The following is a 14752-nucleotide window of genomic DNA, read 5'->3' as shown; positions in this document are numbered from 1 at the left end:
TCCTCCCATTTGTTCCATGGATGGTGTTCTGCAGTTTGCCAATGACTGTCAGCTGGACGTTGACCTGGAACACGGAGATTTCGCAAGAACCGTTTCGTCTCTTGCCCGTAATGGTCGCCTAGAAGCTCAGGAGGAACTGGGATCAGATCTAGAGCTTTTCCATGTATCAGTTGTTTTCTTTTCTTCAACATTCATTTGATGATAATTTTAAGCCAATATCGAATCAAGATCCGTCAACATGCAAGGAGTCTGTTGTAACATATACCAGTACAGTTGTAAGATGTGAACCATGATTCATTCTATTTCAGTTTCTAAAGGGGAATAAAATGAACTTGTTTGAACATAAATATGATGAATTGATGGGGGATCCATGTGACCCACATAAATTTAATGAAATCTTCCTTAATTTCGAGCACTGTAGATATAGTGTTAGATGTTTCTGTTGAGACGAGACAATTGTGTCTCACTGATGCGTACTCACGTCGGGGCCATGATTAGCCCAAGTGCAAAGCAAAGCTGATCGAAATCATGACATTTCACTGACAATTAATGTTAGCAGCATGGATTAAACCGGAACATTTTGCTGCTAATTCAGTTCAGTTCTTGCTGAACATGAGCAGAACAATCGATTTAGAAGCTAATGGCCGGTGGAGCTAGAAGCAGATGATGGCGACGGCAGCGGCAGCGGAGAACGCGGAAGTAGCAATGAGGAACACAAAATGCACCGCCCAGCTGCATTGAAATTTGAATAAATTGAAATTCGAAAAGTTCAACAGTGATTGGGCAAACTTGACAAATCGAAGAATATTGTGGTGATTTTAACGGTGGCCGATCTGATCTGGTGTACCAGTTCTTGTGTAACACGACGAAATAAAATTTAGTAGTAGTAGTAGTACCGTAAAACTAAGATCCCATTATCCAGAATGTTCAACTAGACCTCAGGCTGGTCATAGTGCATAGTATCATATTGTAGTATCATGCATATGATACTTGTCTATGATACTATCACTATAGTGGGTGGTATTATAGAGTAGTATCATAATCTTCTAAATTTATTGTTTTGTAGAATCCCAATACAAAATGTGTGTACAAGATCTATTTAGCATTAGTTTTTCTCGTAATGTGCGCTATGATACAGTATCCACCTATGTTACTCTAATCTTGTCTCTCCTCATTAATTAGATGCCACATCAGCATTTTTGTGGGCCAAAGATGCATGATACTATCTAAGATACTAGCACTATGGCCAGCCTCATGCATTAGATCCAGAACGCAGTATGCAGACCTCGGGAGTAATTGGGCACGAGGTAGGAGCGGCCAGGCAAGCACGGTGTAACCTCGAGGTCGCCATTATGGGCACGCTTAGCGAGAAGCTGGTCACACGTGCCTCCCTCCATCGGTGAGCTCGACGAGGCGGAACATGCCGCGGTCGGCGTGGACGAGCATGGCGTTCCTTGCGCGTGCCGGCGCCTGGACAAATGTGAGCTCCTCCTTGCACACCTTCCACGCCGGCTCCGGCAGCGCGGTGCCATCGGCGAGGACCACCGGAATGTCGCAGGCGCATAGGTATCGGTGTCCTTTAATGGTGCCCCGTTCGGTGCCATCGGCTACTCGGATCCCGACCCACGCGTCCGGTAACCGTCGTAGAACCCCCGCCCCCGGAACGGCAGGCGCCGGCCGCCGCGGCGCGCCGAGTCTCCGGTCTCGGTGTCGAGGGAGAAGGTGAAGGAGGACGAGGCGAAGATGGTGCGGCCGTCCGGGTGCACCACGTGCGACTCGACGTGCTTGCCGTGGCCGGTGGCGTGAAGCGGGAGGGGCGACCGACCTTGCTCCCGCACCCACTCGTCCAGGTAGTGATTCACCTCTTGAGGCTCCTCGTAGAGGTAGAAGGGCTTATTTCCTTCACCCTCTAGCACGCAGAGCTTGTCGCCGACGGGCGCGGCGGCGTGGTAGCCAGGCTTGACAGGGCCGGGCCATCAAAATCTGGGGCCCTGTGCAAAATTAAAAAATGGGCCCTATCACACTTGTAAAATATACCTACTTAGTAAACAATCATAATGTTTATACATATAGATTGATGTTTAAATTAACTTAAAAATTGTTCTCTACATTTGCAGATTTCAAACATGTGGTAAAATTATATCTAAATCAATTTTAAGACAAAAACATGAGTATAAAAGCCGAACCAGCGGTACGATATTGAAAATAAACTACTCCTTCCAATCCATAATAAGTGTCTGAGATTTAGTATAAAGTAACTTTGTAAATCCCCGACACTTCTTATGAAATGCGGGAGTACATCTAATGGTTTTTATACATTTAATTTGACCTATTTAGATTTTAAAAAAACTAGGGAAATAGTTTTGAAATATCAATGGCTTATAGCATGTAGAGCAGTCCCAACAAGTGCATGTACATAGACAAGCACACTATAAGAAATATCATCATGGGAGGAATATAAAAACACTACACCAAAGTTAACTTACAACTTTTTAATGAGAAACACAACGATTTCTAAATTAATTTGAATATGAGAAGTCATAATATGTCAGTGTAACTTGCATCATAACCTTCGGTCCAAGTAGCAAAAATATTAAGGAGAAGAAAGTAAACAACTTCCTACAGGAATCGACCTCAAAACCTCAAAACAAGTACTCATAGGTTGGCATATTGGACCAGTACCAGTTGGCCTGATCAGCATTTATGTATGATAAATATTGATGTAAAACATATATAGTGCATATATAGAAATTTTGGGCCCCCATTTTGTTGGGCCCTGTGCGGGCTGCACGGGCTGCACACCTGTCGGCCCGGGCCTGAGGCTTGATCCATACCTTGTCGTCCGGGTCTGGCAGAGGCCTGCCGCCGTCCAGCGTCCCCGTCCTGGTGTCGTAGAGAAAGGTGATGAATTGACAGATCATTCTATCCTCGGAGATGGTGTCAGCGTCACCGGTGACGACGATCTTTCTGCCGACGGCTTCAAACTTCAAAGTGCGGGCCTGTACCGACCAACGTGAAGCCAATGTCGAGGGCTGCTCGAGGGAGGGGGCGCGGGGCCTCGTCGGCGGTGACATCGTGCATGTCGGGAAGCTTGTAGATGCTGAATCTGTTCATCGCACTCTCCTGCAGCACCACGTACAGATGCCGATCCGCCGCCGCCGCCATCGTCCCATCGTCTGATCCCTTACACCTTGCTGAAAGTGGCGACGAGCTGGCGTAGGCACGTGATGGATTGGTAACGCCTAGAGCGGTGGCTGACCACCGGAGATGGGAGAGAAGCGGTTGAGATCGGGCGACGATCGATCGCAGCATTGCAAGGTTTATGTCAATTCAGATCTAAAAAGGGGGGTGCGATCTTTAAATTGATGAACTTGACTAGTATATATATGTAGCACCCGTGCCATTGTCTGTCTTGTTTGTGGCGGCGATCGACCCTCGCGAGCCCGTGAAAACCAGGCGCGGAGCCGCACCCCGCTTCAATTCCTTTTTTTAGGGGAACTGGATGGCTTTAGAGCCATCTCCAGCTGCGTTCCCCAAAGTGTCCCCTAAATCAACTTGAGGCGCCTCGGACCAAAAAACCGTTCCAGCCGCGTCCCCCAAAGCCCATTTTTGTCCGGCGCGGCCCGATACGATGTCCGGCGTTCCGAGTCCGTCCCCGTCCCACAGGGGACGCTCCGGGCAAGCCGGACACAACGAAAAGCGAGGCGAACTGACGCGGGCCCGACGTGTCAGCGGCTTGGAAGGCTAAAACCCTGTCGCCTACCTTTGGTCAAGCGACGTTAATGGCGTCCCTGTTTTCCCAGGCGACGCAGGGACGCGTCTCGTCGTGCATGGCCGCGTGGCCGTCCGCGCCGGCGTTATTGCGTGCAACCACCCGCCGTTGCCGCTGTTTTAAGACGCCCGCAGTTCTCACCGCTCCCAAACCTTCTCGTCGCCGCCCCTCCCCCTCCCGGATCTTCTCCTCGCCGCTCCAAAAATGTCGAGCTCGTCCTCCCGCAAGATCGCCGCGGCGAGCGGCCGGCCGCGGCAGCCTCACCGTGCCGGAGGCGTGGGCGATGTACCACGCCCGGTATCCAGTCCCGCCGGACATGCGGCTGCCAAGCAGCGGCGGCTGGAAGATGGCCGTGAACGGCATTGGCGTCCCGCCACCGCCGAAGCCGGGCATGGAGCAATGGAGGGACGCCATCAAGACCCGGCGGGCTCAACTCACCGCCGAGGAGCGGTTGGATTCGATGTGGGTGGCCAACAACAACGACGCCTGGTGGACGACGTACTTCAAGGCGAAGTACGACATCGAGATGTACAGCACCGACGGGCTCGTCGGCGGCCCCAACAGCTGGAACAAGGACGGCCGCGCCACGTTGCGGGGCGTTCCGGGCGCCCCTCGAGAACGTCATCCGCGGCATCCGCAACGGCGCTCCAAGGTTGGAGATGCCGTCGTCAGCGCCGCCGTCTCCTCAATGGCAGCCGAGGAGGACGACGTACTCGTCCTCCTCGCACTCTTCTTCCTCAGGACTGGTGTGATCGACGCTGTCCTCGTCGTACCGCTCGGCGCCCTACACCGTCCCAAACGGGAGGTGAAGGAGGAGCCGGCGACGCCCGTCTACACGAGGCGTGGCGGCAGCGGCAGCCGGCGGCAGCAAGGGAGGCGCGGTGGTGCCCTCCTCATCCCGAAGCCGGAGGTGAAGGAGGAGCCGAAGGAAGCGTCGCAGGCGGCGCTGCTGGCGGAGTACGAGCGGCAGCAGCGGCTCATCGCCAGCAGCGACGACCCCGAGGACTGCCCAGGGCTGCGGGCGGCGTTCTTGGCGTCCATGAACGACAAGGACGCCTGGAGGGACGACCTCGACACGGCGATCGCCATGTCCATCCGCGACTCTGGCAAGCCGCTGGTGGACCTCACCGATGACGGCGAGGCAGGACCAAGCGGCTTGGTGAAGGACGAGCCTGTCGACGAGCCCATCGACGAGCGCGTCAAGCAGGAGGTCGTCACCGACGACATGTACAACTTCCAGCAGTACTACGACGCCTCCGGCCACCGCAAGTACTTCTAGATTAGGTTTAGTTTAAATTTAGTCAAATTTCGTTCGAATCTATGTAAGTTTGGACGGATCATCGCATCTCGTTAAGTTTAAAATTTCTGAAATTTTGTTTGGGGACGCGACTGGGGAGCGATGTCCCCCAAACGCGGCACGAACGAAACACGTCCGAAATGCTCAATCCGGCGCGTTTTGGGGGACGGTTTGGGGGACGCGGCTGGAGATGCTCTAATTCATTAATCAAGTTAATTGGGATACAAATAATATCAGACAAACCTACTCTTAGAATGTATAGACCCTTTCCTCTATATCATCAGTGTACGAGGGGTTTCCTGCATATTGACATATATATGTATTGTCTTTGACCCCGGTAATGATAGTTGCTCATTTCAACATGGTATCAGAGCACTACGTTTAGCTCCTCCCGCACATAGCAACTCCATGTCCTCCATGCCTTGTTGCGCAACTGCCGACGATCCTTTTGGCTGCCTAAAAGTTCAGAAACCTAGGGGGGAGGGGGTGGATAGGTTCTACAAAATTTTCCTTAACTTGTTTGCAATTTTAGAACATGCAGATAAATAGTGTGGCCTAATGCAAACTAAGCATCCTATATGACAAAATATATATCAAGAACTTCAACCTCGATGGCTATCACAAATTAAATAAGTAGAAGTAAATAATTGAAGCACGCAGAGACGATGCTGTATCCCGATGTTCACTTCCTTGAGGGAAAGCTAGTCACCATTAGAGATGTACGGTTACCACGAAGGACCCAAAACGCCACAAAGACACATCTTCTTCTCCAGGAGCTTCTTCCACGAAGTAGGAGCCTTTTCACTATGTGAAGACCTTGGGGAGGCCTTCGATCCCGTACAAACTTCCGGTGATCACAACTTGATTGCTCCCAGCGACCGCTACTGCCTAGGAGTCCTCAGCTTCCAAGAGTAACAAGATCGAAGCAAGAACTAGATACAAGATCAAATAGAGAATTTGACTGGTGGAAAGAGAGAGGAGGTAGAGATTGTTCGTTTGATTGGATCCTCTCATAAAAATGTTGGTTAAATCTCTCAATATCAAGAAGTATGATATGTAGAAGTATGAGAGAATCTTTCAAATGAAAATGTCTAATCTAGATCTCAAAAGAATGGTCAAGATAATGATCTACAGAAAACTAGTTGTTCTTGGGCCAAAGTTGTTGGTTGGGGGCGTGTATGCCCGGTCATATCAGCCAAACAGCCAGTATGACTGGCCATACAAAAACAACACAAACACTCGGTACGAAAATTGCCAATTTCTTTTGCATCCAGACTCCAATTTGGATATTCTTGGGCTCGTTGGAATCAAAACACCGAGATCTACAACTTTATCCATAGAAACATCATAGTCAAACCAGGAGTAAGAAGATAAAGATGAAAGATTTGACATAACTAAAAGGACAAATTGATATTAAAAAAACTCCAAACTCGAAAACACAATAGAAGATGCATGCGGATTCCGTTTTCGATGAACTTAGGCTTATTGAAAACTAGCAAAAAGCTCAAGAATCTCTCACACCATGATGAATGTGGCAAACATTGATGTAAAAAAGATGGAAAACTTTGATGGAAGTAGATAGGAAATGCTTTGAGCCAAGTACCAAATAAAAAATTATATCCCCTCTTATTAGTGTCGGGGTCATACACTCAAGAAAAACCCGAAAAGTGAAGACTACCTTGTTGTGCTCTTCCAAACTCCGTCTGCGAGTTCCCTTGTTGCGCCCGTTCTCTCCCTTTTCACGTCGTGACCTGACACCATAAGAGGGCGAGAGAATTTAACCGCATCCCGCTTGATCTTGATGACAACACTAAGGATTCATTCAAGACGGAATACATCAATTGATTGCATGTCCTAAGTCTTGGTCACCAATATCTCAACTCATGAGGCTTGTGACACGACTTCGAGCCAAATATTAAGTTCTTCTCTCTTGAAAACGACTATCTTCATGCCAAACTCAAGGTGTGTCTTTATCTTTTGTGGCATCAACACCTGAATCCAAAATATGGTTTTCAAGAAAAACCTATGAAATATTCCTACATATAAAACTCAATGAAAACATTAGTTCATATGAATTGTTATGAATTACCAAAACAATCATAGGGGCAAAATACCTTACAATCCCCCCTCCCATTTTGTAATTGATGACAATCTCAACAAGAGGGTTTATAAAATGCATATTAGAGGTTGTATTTGATATGGTCAAGTGACACACAGCTATTAATCCATATCAAACCATATTCTACTCACACAAGCTACAAATAATGCAAGAGATGTCAGTAGAACCAACATATATAGAGTAACCCCCCCCCCCCCCATACGTTTGCTGAACTTGAATTTCATTGTATACATTGTCAAGATTGACCTTTGGGAGAGTTTTCACTATATATTAGATCGTCCAAAACAACAAATTATAGAGGATGAGATGGAATGCATGAATGGAAAACACTTAAGCACAAACCAAACTTAAGAATTAAAACCATTTCCCTTAAACCCTCTAAACTCCCCCCCCCCCCCATAATGTCAACAACTGATAAAATGGAATGTAAATTTAAAAGGACAATATAGTATGAGTTCCTCCCAAAGTGTGCATTTCCCATAATATAAGTGGAATCAAATGCATGTATCCAATAACGAATACATGATTGAAAACAAAATATATTAAGGATAAATGATTGCAAAAAGATAACAACGTGAAGAAACTTCAACGAAGGAAGCAAGCAATCAAAATCCAAAGAACCAATTGGACAAAATAAGAGCATCTCCAGCCGCGTCCTCCAAAGCGTCCCCCAAAGGGATTTGGGGAGCGCCGGACAAAAACACGTTCCCAGCCGCGTCCCCCAAAGCCGTTTTTTTGTCCGGCGCGCCCCGATACGGTGTCCGGCGCCCCGAGGCCGTCCCCGTCCCACATGGGGATGCTCCGGGCACGCCGGACACAACAAAAAGCGAGGCAGGCTCCCACATGTCGGCGACTATTTCCATAAACCGTTGGTTCGCGCCTTTTTCCTCGTTGCTCCTTCCCTCCCGCGCCTCCCACCCCTCCGCCGCCGCTGGATTTGCCGGCCGTTTCGACGACTGATCTCTTCTGAGAGTCCGCACCATCGTCGCGGCTGGCACTCTCTCCGGTCGTTCTGTCGCCGCCGCTTCGCCTGCGCGTCCTAGAACGCGGCGTCAAATCCGCCCCACCTCCGCGCACACAAGGTGCTCGACGACTTGCCAGCTACGCGCGATTGGGCAATGTTCGTTGCGTCGTCCGCCGTGTCGCAATTTTAACCATTGATTTTGCTTCAGACATGGATAGCGACGACGAGATGATTGCCCTACTGCTGGAAGACGAGCAAGCCTTCGACGACGACCTCCAGGAGCATTTGCTGATCATCGCGGCCCTCCAGGACGTGCATAACGCCGAGGCGGGGAAGAGGAAGAGGCCGCGCCGCGGAGGATCAAGGCCGGGGAGAAAGAAGTCAAAGCCCCGACAGAGGATGGAGGGGCATACCATGCTCCACAACGACTACTTCGCAGATGACGCAACAGATGCCGACAATTTTCGGTGCCGGTATAGGATGTGCAAGGGTCTGTTCATGAATATCCTCCACGACATTCGAGAGTTCGACCCCTACTTCAAGCTCAAGCACGACGCTGTTGGCGTTGTCGAGTTCTCGTCGATTCAGAAGTGCACCGCCGCCATGAGGATGCTTGCATACGGAGCACCTGCAGATACACATGACGACTACCTTCGAATGAGTGAGTCTACTGTCATTGAGTGCATGTACAAGTTTTGCCGAGCTGTGGTGGAAAATTTTGGCAAATACTACTTGAGAGGGCCAACTGAGAAAGAGACTGCAAAGATCATGGCACAAAATGCTGCCAGAGGATTCCCTGGAATGCTTGGAAGCATCGATTGCATGCACTGGTCATGGAAGAACTGCCCGTTTGCTTGGCAAGGTATATACAAAGGGCGTCATGTATATTGCAGTGTGGTGCTTGAAGCTTTGGTAGATTATGACCTCTGGATTTGGCATTCTCTCTTTGGCATGGCCGGATCACACAATGACATCAACGTGTTGCAGCAGTCTCCGGTGTTCAGCGGACTAGTGGAAGGGCATGCTCCACCATGCAACTATGAGATCAATGTCCACCAATATACCAAAGGATATTATCTAGCCGATGGTATATATCCAACATGGGCCACTTTTTTCAAAACAATCTCGAATCCATCAGGTCAGAAGAATTCCCACTTTTCTACACGATAGGAGGCTTGCAGGAAGGATGTCGAGCGGGTATTTGGTGTGCTTCAAGCTCAATTTGCAATTGTTCGGTACCCTGATCTAAGCTGGTCTCACGACCAAATGTGGGAGGTGTTGCAGGCTTGTGTGATCATGCACAACATGATCATCGAGGATGACCGTAAGAATCATGTCAGGTCACATGTTGGTCCCTATGTGTGAAGGCCCTCTTGCGGAGGTAGATCATGAGTTGCCTACAGATTTTGCTCATTTTCTCGCCATGCACGCAGAGATTCGTGATAGCAATGTTCACGAGCAACTTCAAGTTGATCTCGTTGAGCATTTGTGGAGGATCAAAGGAAATGCCGCACCACATTGATCTAGTCCTATTTATTTGTTGTTTTATTGTTCGTTGTATTCTAATTTAAAAACAATCTCCGCAAACATATTTATTTGTATGCTATATTTAATAAATGGTTGTGTTTTCAAAAAACCCTTGTTTAATGTTTGGGGACGGCGTTTGGGGGACGCGGCTGGGGAGCGACGTCCCCCAAACGCGGCACGAACAAAACACGTTCCCCAAATGCTCGATCCGGCACGCTTTGGGGGACGCGACTGGAGATGCTCTAAGATGCCATGTTTAGAGAGAAATAGTACTCTAAATGAGATAAGGAAGCTCCCCAAGATTCGTGTATAAATTATAATTATTGCATTTTAATAGAATATGCACAAACATGAAATCCTCGCTCCTCTAAATTATTTAGAACACAAACAAGAAAGTTGATATTGATAAGAGTCAAATGAGAAGTTGTGTACACCAAATTCATATTGATGAGCCTATCAACTCAATTTGCGTGTACGAGAAACTTGGAGAATTAATAATATTTTTATGATAGTTAGTGATTAGGAATTTTCCATATCTAATGTATATAATACATGCATTGTTGGATTATTATTGAAGACGCTCACTTCTAAGACACATCTTTTTAAACATAAGGCTCGAAGAGCCCATAGTTAAATTAATAAAGAGATCAACAGGCTAGAATACAAGGTACTGAAAAAACACTCTAGAACAAGTTTTAAAATAGCAAAACCCTACAAGAACTACAGAGGTTCAGATTCGCAAGCAGAGAGGCGACATAGAGAGGTCCTTGAGTATCACAGCTACAAGTGCACTGTGCGCTAGAGCTATGGCTGCAAACACACTAAGCACCGAAAACGCCAAGCCACCAAGAAGACACCTTGAACAAGCTGAAGATCGTTGTTGAAGACAAGTGCCAAAACCACATACACAACACAGCCCACCCAAGCCCCTAACTTCCCACGGAAACGCCTCCAAGAAGGAAAACGACACTGAAGTGCAGCCGTTGGCATGCGAGAGCCTAGGATTTTCACCTGGGAATTGAGGGGTAAGGAGGGGAGGGGAAGACGACATACCTCAACGACTCCTTCAGGAAGGGGACGACGAGAATGCACCCGCTGTAGTGGTAAAGAAAACAAGGATTTCCCCTCCTCGAAACCCTCCACCAAGCTACTCTCTGCGACCAGAAGCCAAAGAAGAGGAGCTGAAGTCGACACCAAAGGCCAACGTCTTCAAGATCAGGCACAGGGCACCGGAGTCGCCAACGCCACAACCACCTCCGCCTACCTCCGCGCCACCCGAGCAGCCACAGAGAGCGGGTACATCATCAGTAGTTGTCACCCGCCGGCAAAGTCGCCGCCGCCCCGGCTTCCAAGAACCCTGACACCGTCACCTCAAAACAAACCATGAGCCCCAAAGCCTTCGAACCAGCCAAAAACCACATGGGCAGTGCCACCCGCGATCATCATCCCGTTGGGTGTTGAACCACGAGCACCACACAAGCAGCGCAAAGGGAGGAGTGGAAGAGCCATGTTGACCAGTACCCGGGCCAGTGTTGTCCTCCGAGCCAGAACTCCCCGCTCCAGATCTTACAGGGTCGTATCCACGCAGAGCCACCAACCTGGAGGTCACCGAGACGACCGTTGAGATCTGGTCCGCTCATTGTCCAAGCTTCGGACGTCGGCGAGCACGCCCAACACACGTAGCCACCACACTCTCGCCAACCGCAACACCCACGCCACCACCACCGCGCGAGGGGAAGTAGAGGCCCCGTCGCTGTCGGCACCCCTGAAGCTTCCCCCGGCGGCGCCCACTAAAGGCGGCGAGGAGGGGGGTAGAGGTAAGGAGGGTCTGGTGGCGGCCCGATCTAGGGCCCTGTCGGTCACGGGAGCGGACAGAGCAAACAATGTTTTTATAATTTTTTCATACATAACTTTACAACAGAATCTCCCTACGAAGATATTTGCTAGAACATACCCGACTTATATATACATACCAAATTATTAAATGTATCTAAACATTAATTTCTAAGAAAGAAATAAGTATGCTCCAATTTTGTCAATGTCGATATGTTAGAAAATAATATAGTTTTGATAAATAAATCAGAATAAGATAAGTGTAATCATTAATGTAAATTGCAATAAAAAGAATGATACAATTAAAATTAGTAACATTTCATATTTGATAAACTATTGCGGGGAGGTGAGGTTATTAAGTTATTTAGAGGTATAAAAGTTTAGTATATATCATATTTATTTCCTCGGATCCAAATATTATTTGGACCCGTCCTGACTCCTGAGCGGGCGCCATGACATGGGTCCGGACATGACCACATAACCTGGGATAAGGAACATCGACAATGCGACTCAATTTTTTTCAAAACACTTAATCATGCTAGGACATGCGGATACCAAACTAATGGAGAGAGGAGGCGGTAACGAAGAAACTTCTAGTTAGGGGTTGTCTGTGCGGGGGTGCCAGCTTTAAAGAAAAAAAAAGGCATGTATTACAAGGATGGCTTGGCCCAAGTTAAAAATATTCATCGAAATTTTGCTCGAATTAAGCAACATTTATGAATCTCGGTGACAGGCGATACATGATAATATCATCCGACTTATTTTTTCAAATTTGAAAAAAAAATCGGAAGTGCTTCTTATAGAAAACAATGCTATCACTATCACAAATTCGGCATCAGTGCATTGGTGGAGATACCTTGAAGTAGTATGCGATGATCCCACAAATTTGTGGTACCTCATTTAATTATGCTGAACTATTTTAGTTGACTGAATTTGAATCTGGTAAAAAAAATCAATTGTTTCTACAAAATTTCGCCATTTTCTCGAAACATCTGAATCTCAAAGAAGCAGAAAAAGGACCAGAAACGAAATGTTAAACGCTGCGCTGAATAACACACTGCAAACAAAACCCCAGAAAGTGTGAGGTGCTGTGCAAACTGTTGAATGTAACTATATTGCATAGCCTTCTTTCATTAGTTTGGACCTTTTATTGAATTGGTTAGTGCAATAATCTTATATGGTATTAGAGGCTAGAGGTATCAAGTTCGAGATCATGCTCACACAGTATTAAAATAAAGAAGAAGAAAATTATGCGGCTTACATCGAACCCATGTTAAGAAATAAAATAGTCTATATATGAAGAAGGTTGTTAAATATAAATATACTACATAGCCTTTCTCAATCAGTTCAGACCTTTTATTAAATTAACTAGTGCAACAATCTTGTACAAACGACAGGGGCGCCATGGCAAAAAATCTCGGTGGTGGTGGGGTTTGAATTCCTGTTGAGAAACCATGTGAGAAAATATTGGTTACCATCTGGTTATAAATCGGTTACCGGATGGTAACTGCCGGCAACCAAGGATATTCAAATATTCAAGAAAATTGAATTCAAATTTTGTATGTAAATCTAGTCTGGCTGTTCGGTTGCACTGGCTGCGAGAACTAGTACTACAAAGGAGTGGCAGCTTACAGGGACAGTACCACTCGGTCGCCTTCCAAGTCCCAACAGTATAGCATAGGAAGCTAAACCAATGTCCTATCCTCGTGGAGAAAAAGCGAATGTACACTGAAAAGACCCTCTCTGAAGAAAACAACGCACTGAACAAAGAAAACTGCACACTGAAGAGTTGAAGCACAATATGCATGAGGTGCCGAGAACACACAATGCAGTTCAGACAAAATTCAGAATGACATGGACAACGAACGAGGCAGTAACATTTTCCATTTGATGATGAAGTTAGGAGGCCAGGACATCGAAACTAATCATCCACCCCGCATTAGTTCGGCTATCTGCCGGAGGTGTGGTGACGCTGCTGTTGCCAGGCTCGGTATTACAAAAACCCTTCGTCCCAGACGCAGCTGGAGAAGAAGGCAGGAGCCCAGGCATGGACGCATATGCCGTCAAGCTACGCCACGAAGTTACCCAGCTATGGCTTACTAATCCTCTTACTATAGTTCCTTACTAACCCAACCCAGCTACTAATCCTTACCCGTTCTATACAAACCAGTACCAGGCTACTGAAGAATGAAGACTAATTAACCACCGGCTAAGTTACCAACAAAGTCCAAAACAATCTTGGCCCGTAGTCAAGGACGACGTCGTAGTTGCTTGCTCACGCGTCGGCCCACGCGGCGAACATTGGGATGTGAGCGACGGAGATGCCGGGCCTGGCCGGCAGCGGCAACGCCGAGGTGACCCATGAACCCATGGGCAGCTAGCTTGCCTGTAACTTCGGCGCCGCGTGGCCCGCGAAGAGCATGGCGAGGCCGCCTCCCTGGTCCGGGGTCTGCTCCCCACAGTTCATCAGAGCATCTCCGCCCTCAAACGCGTCGCGAGTAGGGTTGTAAATGTTACGGATAATTTTTTTTTTGCCCTCAATTCGCATCCGTATCCGTTTTCCAGAATACGGTATGCAGTTTTTGAAATCCTCCGAATACGAATGAGGATATGGATATCTCTTAGGCGTAATATCCAATAGATATGGTAGCGGATATGGTATTGCTATTATTCGGCGGATGCGGATTATTCGCTATTTTTTACGGATTATCTGGATTCTCAGTTAAAATTATCTAAAAAATTAGGCTAGTCAAATAAATTATATACCCAATTAATCAATTGAACCATTGAGTTGGTCAAGTCACGTCTGTCTCCAGTAGTCACCCTATGATTAACCATAGCTAAATCAACGTGTACACATGCATAAACACCTTCCACCTACAGCAGGTTCACATGTATGTCATTGATCAGCTTGTTCAAATGCTATATGTTTTTGATAGAGTATGCACTTGGATGAAAAGGTTGCAAGAACTCAACAATCTTGTCATATATGTACTAGTACACTCACAATGACATACTCAGATTATCAAAAACTGCAAACGGAGGCCAAGCTACATGTAGCTCTTTGTTTTTAGAAATTCAGAAATTATAGTTTTAAGTTTTTAAAAAATCTGAAAAAAAATTCTGGATGTAGACAATGATGAAATCTACAAATGTGTAAAATCTCAATATGAAATCCTTTGAATTGTAGACTACACAAAAAATGAAAAAATATCTGACAGGTTTTATAGTTGAAATGTG

Source organism: Lolium rigidum, chromosome 3 (genome assembly GCF_022539505.1).
Source record: "Lolium rigidum isolate FL_2022 chromosome 3, APGP_CSIRO_Lrig_0.1, whole genome shotgun sequence".
In the NCBI taxonomy this organism is placed as follows: domain Eukaryota; kingdom Viridiplantae; phylum Streptophyta; class Magnoliopsida; order Poales; family Poaceae; genus Lolium; species Lolium rigidum.
Note: the sequence above shows the minus strand (reverse complement) of the source record.